The sequence below is a fragment of the Elgaria multicarinata genome, chromosome 4 (genome assembly GCF_023053635.1).
Source record: "Elgaria multicarinata webbii isolate HBS135686 ecotype San Diego chromosome 4, rElgMul1.1.pri, whole genome shotgun sequence".
Classification (NCBI taxonomy): domain Eukaryota; kingdom Metazoa; phylum Chordata; class Lepidosauria; order Squamata; family Anguidae; genus Elgaria; species Elgaria multicarinata.
Window position 1 is genome coordinate 131729866 of NC_086174.1, and position 14649 is coordinate 131744514.

The 14649-nt window shown below is 41.8% G+C and overlaps 1 protein-coding gene across 1 annotated transcript in view; it reads left to right on the forward strand.

Moving 5' to 3' along the window:
• The first annotated feature begins 1069 nt into the window (after positions 1 to 1069).
• The window catches only part of VSNL1 (visinin like 1), a 108876-nt gene continuing 95296 nt past the window's right edge, over positions 1070 to 14649 (forward strand). Inside the window, exon 1 of the mRNA XM_063125186.1 lies at positions 1070 to 1353. The gene's annotated coding sequence lies outside the window, so the exon portion shown is untranslated. The remainder of the gene's footprint in view (positions 1354 to 14649) is intronic.

Genomic DNA, 14649 nt, shown 5'->3' on the forward strand with positions numbered 1-14649 from the left:
GAACCCAGTGAGGGTAGCTTATGCGAGCGTTAAACAAGACACTTTTGTTTGCCCGGGCATTTCCCTGACTGTTAACATTGCCAATTAACCCTGGTTATTCAAGGAGATATTTTATTATTTTATTGATTTACTGATTGGTGTTGTGGTATTTTATGCTGATTTTATCTTGTAAGCTGCTTTGGTTTTGTTTGTTTTTCTAAAAATGAAGTATTATAGACATGCTCTGGAAAATAAATAAATTAGTATCAGGTGGTGTGGGGGGCTCTTTCTCCAAAAATTCTCTTATACTTTTTGACTCTACATTTCCCCTACCAAAAAATTACTCATATGTAAAATCATTAAAATTAATCCCATAATTTCAGATAGTAGTAGTCTTAAGGGGCTGACCTTAATCTAGTTGAAAACAGTTGGAGAGAGGGCCTTTGCTTCCCATGGTGTACTCATATATTTCTTTTGTGCCAGCATAGCCTTTCAATCAAAGGTGTCTTGCAGGTTTTTGAATCAGTACAAACCCCTGCAAAACCTGTTTTATCAGAGGCAACGATGGGTTGCCTCCATATACCACAGACAGCAATCCCTTCTTTCAAACTGTCTTCCACTCTATGGGGGGAAATGGCACTGTGACACTGGTTCCCTATATTCGTCAGCACTACTGCAGGTCCCATGTTCCATCCCTAGGAGACTGTCCTCTTCACTTCATGCCCCACCCTTTTTCTTCTTTTCACTCGGCCTTTCCTATCTACCCTGCTAATTCTGCCATTCATAGCAAAACCAAGCATCACACCCACCTCCACAGCTTCGAGGAAGGCTCCATTATCACAACAACCCTACCTAAGTGGATGCCTCCCCGTCCACCGCTTTATTGCTCTGCTCGTTGTCAGCCACTGTGACCTGTGTGGACAAGTTTTTGAGCTGGAGCCTTTTCCTAGTGCGGGCAGAAGCGTCAGCTGGGCTTATTGCGCCTGCTCAGTTCCAAACGAGCATGCTCGGTAACAGCAAAGCCGCGGATGCGACGGGCAGCAGATTTCTACATTACCCTGGTCAGTTTTTCCCCCTTTTTTTTCCCCTGGCAAGCGCCTGCGCACGGCAGCTCCATCCTGCAAGGGAACCTTGAATTTCTTTGGGATTCCTGATCTGCAGTGCAGAGCAAAGCGGAGGAACGTGTTGCAGCTACTGCTGTGGGTTTGCAGTAGCGATCCAAAAGGGATTTAAACGGCAGAGACAGGAAGAGACAAGCAGGGACCAATTCATTCCTGATTCCTAAGCAGAGCTCAGTTATTATTAATTTTAAAAACAAGAACTGCACCGTTGAGTTTCAGCCTTTGCTTTAGGGGACAGCATACACCACAAACTGTAAGTGATCCCTGCACTCTTGGATTTTAAATGCAGTCAGAATTACCGGGGTTTGCCTTTGCACAACTTAAGCACCGAGGCGGTGGTGGAATCAAAATAAAGCCCTGTTGGGCGCTGTGCATCATCTTGTCATTTGCTAGGTGGAAGAGGGCGAGCTGCTTGGGGGGGTGGGGGGTGTATGGCCAAAATGGATTGTTTGATTTCTTTCTTTATTTTGGTGAACTGTGTGCTGGAGGGGAGAGAGGGAGAAAGCGAAAAGAGGCGGGAGGAGAGAATTGCCGGTGGTTTCTAAAGAAAAACAAACAAACCCACAACCCTATAAATAAAAGAATTTCCCTGTACGAAGGTAGATGACGCAGATCGATCAAAGTTGCTCTGTAGCATCTTGTCGATACATACCATCAAATGTGAAAAGAAGACTATGTCAAACCGTTTGCAGATACGTCCCTTCTTCCTCCCCCTCCCCTTCCCCAACACCGACAGAAGCATTTGGAAATGAGAGGAGTGATTGAGATGTATCTAGATAGTGGACTTGTGTGCCATATGTTGGTACTTAGAAGCTTAAAGCAATATGCTTAGGTTATCTCTACGGCCCACCCCCACCCCTTTAGAGTGTTTAGAAATAATCTTAACAAAGTTGAATGATACCGTTGTTGTTGTTGTTGTCGTCTTGTTGCATGCTGTCGTTTATTTTGCTAAATTGAGAAAAAAGGGTATCCGTGACATCCACAACAAATTGCCCTAAAACTGTTTTAAGATGACGAGCTGCATGTTGTAATGATCTGGCTTTTAAAATAACAACAACACCCAAGCCACGCTGAATAAGGACATCAAAAAGCGGTTATTGATCTCTAGGTTAATAATTTGCATTTGGCTCTCTCTCTCTCTCTCTCTCTCTCCCCCCCCCCCCCGGTTTTCTTTTTAAACTGATGAGAGATGAAAGTGTTTGACATTTCAGATCACTTAAAAAAAATAGCATCAAAGAAGAGGTCATTTGTTTTCCAATATAAAGAGATCCATTTCCCGCAAGGTCATCCAACCCATTATGATTATTTCAAGCAACAACAAAAAAAGCGGACTTCTTAGCGAGGTTACTTCCTCGATGTTCTTGGCTCTGGGTGATCGATTTTCTCCTTTTACTAGGAGCACGCGGTTGGTGCACGTGCAGTGTATTTTAAGGAACGATGATATTTTCTCTCTGTCTCTGTGTGCGCGCGTGTGCGCAATCTTTCCCCGCGTGTGGGGATTGAGGGAGCGCCAGAGCTCTTTCCCATGACACATTCCAGACGTGCTGTGATAACTGCTTGGTTGATACGAACAGGACCGGGCAGGGAGGTGGGGAGGGTGGAAGGAGGGAGAAATGGAGCTCCCCAAACGCCCAAGTAGCGTGCGACCCAGTTGCAGGAGACGTGAGAAGGCGGTCGAGGAGAGACGCGAGCCGGTTTCCGAGGGAAAAGATCAAAACAATAGGAGGAGCAGGTTGAGGCAGATCCGAACGCGGACCCGCGCGGAAAGCGAGGCGTCCTACTCAGCGATGGCTCAGCCAATCACGATGCGCTGTGATGTCTCCTGGGGAGGGACGCACAGAGAGAGACACAATCCAGCAGCCCCGTTCGCTGCAGTGTTACACCTGATTAAGACTGCAGTCCTCCTCGGCGTCTTTATTTTGGAAGTCCCTTTGGATTCAAATGGAACTTCTAAGCCAATGTTTGGTTAGAGGTAATAATACCTCTAATAGCACAGGGACATGCTCCTGACTGAGGCAGTGCTGTTATTGCAGGCAGGAGCTGGCCCAAGACGCTTAACTGCCTGAGGCAAGGAAACACTAATAATGGAACAGCATCCTCTAATACAGCGGAACAACTACGCCCACCCTCCAGATGTTTTGGATGCCAACTTCCATCAGCGCCAGTCGGTATGACCAATGGTCAGAAATGCTGGGAGTTGTAGCTCAAAACATCTGAAGGGCACCAGCTTGGAGAAGGCTGCTCTAATATTCCTGAGGGCGACTGGCTAGCGTAGGGCAGGCTGTGGGGCAGCTCATAGCTCTGCTTGCTCCCCGCCCCTCAGCTTCTGCCGCCTGAGGCAGCTGCTTCACTCTGCCTAATGGTGGGGCCAGCCCTAATGGCAGGGTAACTAATGAGGGAGGTAATAGTGTTCTGTGGAACAAGCCTTTTTAAACCAGTGCATGCAGATGAAGTAGCTGCAGCTTTCCCACCAAATTTGGGAAGGGGTGTGTGTGTGTGTGTGTGTGTGTGTGTAAGAAAATCACACAAGACAAATTTCCGTAACTTGAAAGGGAGTTTGTTTTGTCTATGAAAAAATGAACCATTTGTATACAACTGCATTAATTATTCAACCCAGAAAACCTGAAATTGGGACAGGACATATTTCATCTATATTGGTAGGAATAGAGATAGGTGGATGGGGCTGGTGGAGAGAAGGTGTCATGTTGGGAAAGCCCACACACACCCTGACTGCTTGGATACAGCAAGTTCAACAACGGAGGGTGTTGGTGGAAAGACCAATTGGCCAATAGATTCAAGGCTCAATTAAGCCAACAAAGGACTGGGATTTGAGTAAATCAAGCCCTTTGCTGTCAGCCTCCGTGCATCTGCCTTCAATAGTCTTCCCCACCCACCTACCTAAGCCAAATACAAAACCAATGACACTACAATGCCTATGCATGCTCCATGCTTCCCTTGTAGTATTCCCTTCCATAGTATTCACTGGACTCTTTTCAGGCTTCACACAGTCTATTTGCCTTCTCACATACAGTGTTGTATTTTAACGCTACGCCAGCCATGAGCACCCTCTGCCTGCACCTGCCATGCCTTTCTGCTAGTTTCCTCTCTGCACATAGCACTGCAAAACCTGTACACACACTCTTTTTTCAATGCATGTCATATTCCCTGTGGTTTTCTTGCATGGAAAGATAAAATTTCCTGCTTCTCCCCCCTTTCTCCCCGCCCCAAGTCAAGCCTGTCTTTCTGCACACTGCCCTGTCTTCAACGCTCACTTTATGGACTCCAACACCTTCAGTGGGAGATCTCCTACTCCTACTGACTCGTTTGATTATTTATTCTGCTGGAAACACTTGCCAAACATGAACCGGCTCCTTCATTCAACAGAATTCAGTTTTGTCCTCCTCAACCCCTCTCCCCACACTTCACCCACTATGTTTTCCCTCCATGGTTGTTTGGAATGCAGTGGGCATTCTTGTTCTACAAATCACAGGGCACAGTTTCTATAGACAATGAATTCTATAGCCCCTGTGACTGGGATAATGATGTGCTAATCCCAGGCCATCCCACCAAATGAGCAGATTGAGGAACAGAAGGTAACAGGAAATGCACAATGTTAACCTTATGTAACTGCATTGAGGTAGCTGTAGGAGGGACCAGACCTGAAGTTAAAGGAGTGGGAGGAAGAGGATGGGCATGCAGTTTGTGGAGCTGTCGGGCATAACAATTTCTTAGAGGCTGAGAAGAATTTGCAGGTAAAACTACCGGCCTTATAACTCCAGCCTTCCTGTCCAAGAGTCAGGGTCAGTCAAGGACAGCTTTTCCCAACATGGTGCCCTCCCAGCATTCCTGACCATTGGGCATGCTGGGTGGGGATGATGGGAGTTGAAGTTCAAAACATCTGGAAGGCACCTGGTTGGGGAAAGCTGTTCTATTCTGTAAAAATCAGCATTTTAATTAACAGCACAGTTCTATGAACATCTGCTCAGAAGTAAGTCCCGTTGAATGAAATGGGGCTTACTCTCATGTAAGTGTGTGGGATTGTACCTTATGTCGCTTTAAAGTTGCTGCAAACCCAGTTGAACATGGTACTTTCTCTACAGTTGACCCTGTTGACCTTGCTTTTAACAGTTGCTTTGCCTTCACTTCAGAGCATAGCTGTCCAACCATCAAACCATCTCTTGGAGCTCTCTGCATCAGAGAGAGAGAGAAGCGGGGAGGGAACGGCATTTAGACTGCATGCATTCATCTCTCCCTTAGAATCAGAGCAACCCTTATCTGACTGGCAGCTTTGGGCAGGAGATTGCAGAAGGAGCAACTCCTGTCCTCTATCTTTCTGCATTTTATTTTTTAAAACAAAACCAAGTCCCAATCTAAAGTGTAGGGGGAGGAGTGGGAGGTGTCATTTTGACTCTTTCACTTGTGGTGCGAAAATGTCTGCAGTGGGCATCCCTTAGCGATGAAACCTCTACAGGGGTTTATGAGCCGGCATATAGTAATTTCTCAGCTTCTATATCCTGGGAAGAGTAGCAATTCCTTTAGTGTGGAATACCAAAGTCTTCTTTGGTCACCACAGCAGCAGAGAAAACAGCAGCAGCAGCAGTGAACGCGTTCTGTTCTTTTGGCAGCCGCCGCAGAGCAGTGGTGTGTGAACACACCAGGCTGCCTTCAGCTGCATCTGCTGCTGCACTCCAGGATTGACTCCCTCTGCAGTGTGTGTGTGTGCGTGCGCGTATTCCCCTTTGTGATAGTCTAGTTTGCTGGATACATGTCATACACTCTTATCTGAATTAACATGTCTTCAAATATTTTCACATTAAGGAGGTAACGGAGTCATCAACAATTGTACTGTTGCACATGAAGTAGCAATAAAAGAAGTATTTAATCCTCTCCCTCGGCCCTTCTGCCAATCTTCGGGGTGGGGAGTTGGATTTGGGGAAGCCCGGCCATTTTTAGTAGGATGAACATTATTCTCGAGTTTTCATGAGGCCAGTTGGGAGAAAGCAAGTGGTAAACCACTGATGGCCTTTCAGATAAGGTGTTTGGATCATGATACTTTTTGTGATGTTTTCATTAGGCAAAGCAGTAGCATTTCAAAGACATGTATTCTTTGGTGGGAGTATCATTGTTACGATCCGCAGTGTCGTTTCTTTATACCGAGCAATAAGAAGTGAAAATAGCACCAGTATGTTAGAATAGCATCGTGTTATAATGCCTTAATAACAACAATTTAAAAGGTGAGAGGCTGGGTTTTGTCCTTGTAAAATGAATTGTGATTGGTCACAGAAATTGCATTGTTCTAAAGCACAGTCAGTACCCATTTGTGGCTAATTCAGAGTTATGTAACCATCATTACCATCTTAGCATGGGCAGAATTCCTTTGACAGGGTGTGTTTCTAAAAGGGTGTGTTTCTAGGGAATGAACTCTGTTATATTGGTTACTGGGGGATGGGGAAGCATTAAACAAGAAAACATGCATTATTTATCCTAGTGGAATAAGATTCAATTGGACTTCATCACATACAATAAACCATCATAACATATTTTTAAGTGTCACTAGTGAGAGACTAAAAGAGAGCAAACAGCTCTTTTAATCTTTTACAGTGTGATCCTAAACACACCTACTCAGAAATATGCCCTTCTGAGCTCAATGGAACGTATTCCCAGGCAAATCAGTACAGCCTTAGCTTCAAGCAAATGCAGCAATGGAAAAAGAGAATGACTTGTCAGATATATATTTATTTATTGAATTTATATACCGCCCCATACCCGAAGCTCTCTGGGCGGTTTACTGTCTTTTACTGTCAGTACACAAACATGGTAGTATGAGATATAAGGATGTTTGATAGGCTTTTACCTCTTTAAAATATGTGGGGTGTGAGTGTGTGTGTGTTTTAAATGATATGCATTGACATTACTGACAATTATTTGACAGGGATGTAAACAGCCATATTTTTTAAACCTTTGGGGTTGGTGTGGGGGGGAACTTTCATTAATGACACATCAGATCGTTGAAGAAATGTAAGATCAGTTACATGGTTCAGTGACCTACTGTTTAAAGAGTTGTTAGAAGGCTTTCTAATGTGAAAACTAAGTAGAACATTGTGAATTTCTTGGGATATTCAGCATTTTATCTGATGTAACGTAAGCATAACCGCACTGTTTCTGATGTAAATGCCAGAGATGTCTCTTACTATAAACTACAAAAGAGACACTATGTTGTATGTCTGAAGCCTGTTTCACCCACAGATGTACACGTCTGTGTCACCTTTTGTACATACATAAGACCTTGGATCTGCCTTCTTATTACCCTTATTTTCTATAGTTTGAGTAATTTGCAACTGATTGCAATTAACATGATTTACATTGTGCCGGACCAGCACCTTTGTCTGCTCCATTCCTTTGTCATCAAGAGTTTTCAGCTTTTTCTGACCTTAGGCCTTGTGAAGTTTTGCCACAGTTCTGTTTCTCAGTAGTTGCCCTTTCCCCAAATTCCCTATCTTCTCTACCCTTCTTTTCCTTAGAACTCATTCATTTTTCAGCCCAATGGTTACTCTTCCACCTTGCTTAACTACCATTCCTTTAATTTCCCTGCACTCTACCTTCCTTGATTCCTTCCCACTCAGTCTCCCTTCCATACTGTCCCCATGCTAGGCCTGACAAATTATCTCTTCACTTCCCCCACAAATACTGGAACCTCTTGTTGAGAACTTCATTCCCTGAGGAGTTTAAGTGTATGTGAATATTCCAGTGCAGCACAGCAGTGTTGTTTTCACTGGTCAGTCTCATGCTGTGTAAATGATAGTGTACTTTCCTTTAGTTACACACATACACACTCCGAAATTAATGGATGGATTAGGCCTGCAATGTAGAATTACATTGTGAATTAGTATATCAAATGCTATGTCTATGTTTTAATATTCAAGGGAGATATATTGCAGGCAAACTATTAGCTAACTTATAAGCAGGATCAAGTAGCACAGCTTTTCCTGAACTGTGGGAGGCATAAAAGTAGAAGTTTGAATACTGGACCAGAATAAAATCTAAAGTGAACTTTTTCTTCTAATCTACTATGTTTCTCTGTGCAAGGAACTTGATGTTTTTTAATGTTTTAGTGATGCTTTATTCAAATACACAGGCACACATACACACACAGCTGAATTGGCAAATGGTGCAGTTTAATACAAGCATTTCCAAATTATTCTATTATGCTATAATGTGGCCCAAATATATGCCAGTTGCCTGAAATTAAGCCAAAGGCCTCATTTCATCTGGCTACTTTTTTCATCAGTAGTAGCAATAGGGTCATAGGCTATTGAGCCTATTACTAATCTTAGGCTCTGCATGCATTATAGAAATCAGTGGCTATAATATCCATCCAAAGAATCAATCCATTACTTTCAGATCTGATGAGAGCGATTGCACTCAGCCAGAGTATTTTCATGGCACTAGGAAAAGCTGACATCCATTGTACCTCATCCTGCTAAAGAAGATGATAATGAGTTTGATTAATTTATATAGTACATTAAACATTGATTGTGCTTTACTGAGTAACACAAACAAAAAGCATAGGTCCCTGCCCGCCAGGAATTTACCATATAAATTTAGGGAATTGATGAGACAGCAAAGGAAGGGAAGGAGAGATAACAGTAAAAGACAAAGAAGAAGAGGTAAGGATAACAAAGGCTGAATATGAAGTTAGGGATGAGAAGTAAACCAAAAACTTCACAGAAATGGTGTGTTTTTAGGGAAGAAGAAAGGAAAGATGTAAAGGAAGAGGTTTGCATCATGGAGATACGAGACACCTTTCCGATGATAAGGAGCTAGCGGGAAACAGGATAAAAGTTATTGTGGTGTTGTAACATAATTTCATATAATTTCATTCTATAATTGCAGCCTCTCTAGATGAATTTCTCAAAGTTAAATGAGATCTTTACAATGGCATCCAGTCTTTGAGAATGCTAGATCTATGTGATTTCTATAGTTAACACATTTGATATGCCAAAGCCTTATTTTGCAAAGGCCAAAACAGAAGGCTGTTATACATGTGAATATGAGGTCAACTTTGATCAGATAATATATTATTCAGAATACCAGTACAACCCTGACATCTTTGGAGCTCAGGACATTTTACACAAAATTGCATAAGGATAAACATATATTTAAAAATATAAACCTTATGCACAACGTGTTTTACATAAAATATAGGATTAATATTAGAATAAATTCTGAAAATTAAAGGGGTGGGGAAAGCAGAAGTGGAAACCCTGAAATATAATGAGATATTCCTGAATTATCAGGTGAGGAGGGAAGATCCAAGAGGAATGAATATCTAGAAACATCTGGTTGTTGCTGACTGCAGCAGAAGCTGGATCACTAACCAGTGTAAGGTGCCCTGATGGGGATTTCTAAACAGTCTAGAATAGAGCATAGAAAGCCACCATGCCATAATTGCACTCGCTCTTTTTAAGATGGTTCAGGGTGGTAAGCATGGCAGGGACGGGGGACAACTGCACGAGTCTTGGCTCTCTCTGGAGTATTCTGGACACCTTCCCTGTATTTTGGCTTAAAGTTTATAAAGAAAAAGTACAACTCTATCTTATTTTATTTATATTTAGTTATTTAAACCAGAGATGGGCAATTTGTGGTCCCTCCAGATGCTTTGGCCTACAACTTCCATTATCCCCCACCATTGGCTATGCTGCTTAGGGCTGATGGAAGTTATAGGCCAAACATCTGGAAGTCCACAAGATGGTCACCCCTGATTTAAATGTTTATATACTGCCCTATATCCAGAGATTTCAAGATGGCTTACAATCACATAAAGATACAACGTAAGTGGAAAGAACCACTACAAACTACAAAAATCCAGAGTCCAGTCAAATCAATCACAGACCTAAAAGACCTGGGTAAATTAAAACCAAAACACCTGGTGCCTAAACAATAAGAAAGATGGCGTCAGTTGAGCCTCTGTGGTGAAGGGGTTCTACAAATGGGGCACTAAAGCAGAAATTACCCTCTCTCTCTCTGGTTGCCATGTACTTCTCTTCCAATGGCAGGGGCACCCAGAGAAGGGCATATATTTTATACTTTATGTTTTTAATTTTTGTGAACCACCCAGAGAGCTCCAGCTATTGGGTGGTATAGAAATGTAATAAATAAATAAATAAATAAATAAACAGATGCCCTATGTACATAGCCAGGTTGATATGGGAGCAGATGATCCCATAGGATACCAGTCCTGTCAATTACGAGACCGAAGAGAAAATGTGTAGAGCCGTTTTCCCCAACTTAGTACCCTCGAGATGTTTTGGATTACAACTCCCATGATTCCTGACTATTTGCTCCACTGGGTGGGTCTGATGGGAGTTGAAGTGCCAAACATCTGGAGGGCACCAGGTTGGGGAAGTCCGGTTTAGAGGTAATATTTTATGAATTGGGTTCCAGGGTTCCAAAATCCTGACCAATTAATGCAAAAGTGCAGGAGATGCTACATGAATACTTGAACTCTTATTTTCTAATTATATTAACATTTAATTTTATTTAAAAAATTGTAATAAATTAATTTGAATTTATGGTTTTGCTGTTATCATGTTCTCCTACACTGCCCCCCCCCTCAGTGTAGTCTTAGGACCACTACCAAAAAGTTTGTCAGCCTTCAGTGGTTTCTTAAACCAAGTTATTTAAACACATGGTAGTAAACACACCTTTTAGAATACATATTTTCCTAAATCTCCCTTGGCCCCAAGTGACATTCTTCAGCAATTTGTTCTAGTGCTTGATTATTCTTTCCGATAAAAATGTACTTAACTTCTGTTTCATTAACAATCATTGAGCTGGCTGGTCCCTGAAGTATTGTTTTAATTAAACTCAATCAAGTAGTTATTAAGTGAAATTTCTGTAAAGGATCTATATCTGCGCTTCCAACATTTTGTGACTTTTTTTTTTTGCCATGGCAGCATATTACTGGCACTGAAGGTTTCTAATAAAGATCACCTAGAAAAATATTTCTTTTCTTTTTTAAAAAAAGAAAAAGCTCTATATTAAATGGTGTCCATTATACCTAAAAGGATATCTCCTCTGAGTAATATGTCTGTGGGAATATCTTTTTATTTAAATAAGTTTTTTTTATCCTGGTCAAATTAATTTAAAATGAGGACATCTCGTTCATAAAAGCTCATAATTAAGAACATGGGTTGCTTGCAATCTGTTGAGGTTTTCTCCCAAGAAGACTTGAAAATAAAGGCTTCTGCCAGAGACCTTGGGAAGCTCTTTACAATCAGACTCAACAATATTGACTAGATATAAGGCAACTCCTTACCTTTATGTCTATTTTAGCCCACCATGCCCACAATTGTCAGTTGTATTTCACAATTAAAAAGAAAAAAATAAACACCTATTGCATTAGTACCTGAAATAGGAGGCACCAATTATATTTCGCAAGTTGTTATTTACAGGACACTAGTTTGTTGTTCATGTAACTTAGGGTGAGCATATGAAAAGGGGGACAAGGCTCCTGTATCTTTAACAGTTGTATTGAAAAGGAAATTTCAGCAGGTGTCATTTGTATATATGGAGAACCTGGTGAAATTTCCTCTTCATCACCACAGTTAAAGCTGCAGGTGCCCTGCCCTCTTTTAAATCTGGTCACTCTAGTATAGCTCCTGCAGCTTTAACTGTGGTGATGAAGAGGGAATTTCACCAGGTTCTCCATATATACAAATGACACCTGCTGAAATTTCCTTTTCAATACAACCTGTCCTCCTTTTCATATAGTCACCCTGTGTAACTGCATAAGTTAGTCAGTGTTCAGTGTAAGTATCGGTGTTCACCTGAAACTCCTGTCACAGGTGTTCTGTAAAGCAGAAGGAGTGAACCCAATTTCCTTCCCAGATGTGTTGGTGTTAAACATTCCTACTGCTAGAACAGGTAACCATGTTGAAGTTCTAGCTGTCCATCTCAAGTAGGACATTGATATGACTGAATTGGGCTAATTTATGCAGTTACATCTGGATCAAGACTGTAGTGTGGCGGTAGGGGGCTTTTTAAGATCTACACCTACTCTAGAGTAAAAATGAAAAAGAAAAAAGATGTAGCTGCATAGACTTAAAGTAATGTCTTTTTAAAGTAATGTCTTTTTTGACCCTATAACTTTTCTCTGGGGAGAGTGTTTTTGAGCTGAAAAATGACTGATAAAGACAGTATTAAGCAGCTTCTTTCCAAACACCCTTCCTGCACTCTCTGTACAATTATGTCTGAGATGCACTGTTTCAGTTATCTTCTCATGTGGGATGGATTAGTGATCCACATGGATTGGTGCTCCAATCCTTGGATACTTATTGGGTTGTGTGCATGCAGATGTATGCTTATATTCTGTGTGCTGACCTGTCAAACTGATGGGTTTTTGGGGAAGAGAAACTCAGAGTGGAGTTTAGAAGGGGACTGAGTTGTATGGTACAGTGGTTAGAGTGTTGGATTAGGACAGGAGAGAACTGGGTTTAACCTTTCAGCCATGAATTTCATTGGGGGACCTTGAGCAAGTCTCTCAGCCTAACATACCTCACAGGATAGCTGTGAGAATAAAATTGGTGGGGATGGAGGGGAGATCCATGGGTACCACTTGATGTCCTTGAAGGAAAGGTAGGAGATAAATGCAATAAATACATTGAGAAGTGCTGTATTAATATCAAGATATAGAACAGATACAAAAAGGTTCATAACATGTCAGCCTTCCTTCAGAACAACCTTTCTTATACTGTAGCAGTCACTACAATGTTTTATCTTGTAAATTTCCACACACTCTTAAAATATATGCAAGTCATCTTCCTAGGAGTCTCCAGGCTAAGCCGACCTCTTCTGTGAGGCTCTGTGACAATCCCTTCTAATGCTGAATAAATTTGTTCAAAAGCCAGTTCACTCCCATTCTCTCCCTCAACTTTTTTTTTTTTTGCATTTCTTAAACAATGTCATCCAAACATTTGATTAGTACTTTTAAGATCTTACATTTGTAGATGGTGTGAGAGACTTGCTAGGCTATAGCTGAGAAAAGCAATGATCTGAATTAGATGTTAAATCTGTTAATTTTCTGAAGGAAGATTAAAAGAAGCGGTTGATTGAGCAGAAACTCTGGGAGTATACCCTTTTAATTGAATTGATTAATCTGAAAGGACTACCATCCCCAGGGGCCAATTAGACATGACATGAATGATCCGTGGTCAGAATTCGAAGATTCTTTAGGGACCCAGAAAAAGCCAGAGAAAGTGTTCAGGCCAAAACATGGATTTATTCAATTTTAGTAGAAAAATGTATCTAGAGTGAGGCCTACCAGAATCTTCCATGGCTGCCTAAGCAACTCTAGCTTGTAAAGGGTGACTCTGATTCCTGAGTAAAAGCTTGGCTGGAACTTTACCAGATTCTGGTATATTAGAACTATTAGAAAAACATGGAGTGGATGCCTGAATATTATTATAACCCGGGTGCAGAACTTATTTCACCCCAAGGGCCAAATTCCTTTTCAGTGAAGCTCTCAGGTTGCTGTCCAGGGATGGGCGAGGCTGAAGGCAAAAGGGTGCTGGACCAAAATTCCAAAAATACCAGCCTGTTGTCACTTAAAACACTTACTGGCAGTAACTAAGCGTTGTGGGAGGCATTTCAACCTTTTAGAATGGGGAAAGAAACTGCACTGAAGCTGGGAAACCACACACAATTGGAAGTTGGGGGAAAGGGGTGGCTATCTGGGAACCCCAGGAGGGCCTGGTGTTCTGCACCCCTGTATTGCAAGTTTCTCTCATGGTATTTTATTTATTTGGGAGGGGGGGATACTGATCAAGCTGCTGTTTGCCTCACAAAGGAAATCTTAAAGGGAGCACTAAAGGATGACAGGGAAATTGCAGAGAAGCTGAATGAATTCTTTGCATCGGTGTTCACTGCAGAGGATACAGGACAGATGCCTGTACCTGAACTGATGTTTTCAGGAAGGGAGTCTGAGGAACTGAGGCAAATAGTAGTAACTAAAGATTAAGTTCTCAACCTTATTGACAAATTGAAAGCAAACAAATCACCATGCCCAGATGGTATCCATCCTAGAGTTCTCAAAGAACTCAAATATGAAATTGTGGACCTCCTCACAAAAATATGCAACATGTCCCTAAGCTCAGCCTCTGTACCAGAGGACTGGAAGATGGCCAATGTAACACCAATTTTCAAAAAGGGATGCAGGGGGTTCCAGGAAATTACAGGCCAGTTAGCTTGACATCTGTTCCTGATAAATTGGTTGAAAGCATTATTAAAGACAAAATTAGTAAGCATATAGAAGGGCAGGTCCTACTAAAGACGAATCAACATGGCTTCTGCAAAGGCAAGTCCTGTCTCACTAATCTACTAGAATTCTTTGAGAGTGTCAATAAACATGTAGACAGACGTGATCTGGTGGACATTGTTTACTTGGACTTCCAAAAGGCTTTTGATAAAGTCCCAAACCAAAGACTCCTGAACAAACTTCGTAGTCATGGAGTAAGAGGAGAGGTCCTCTTATGGACCAGTAACTGGTTAG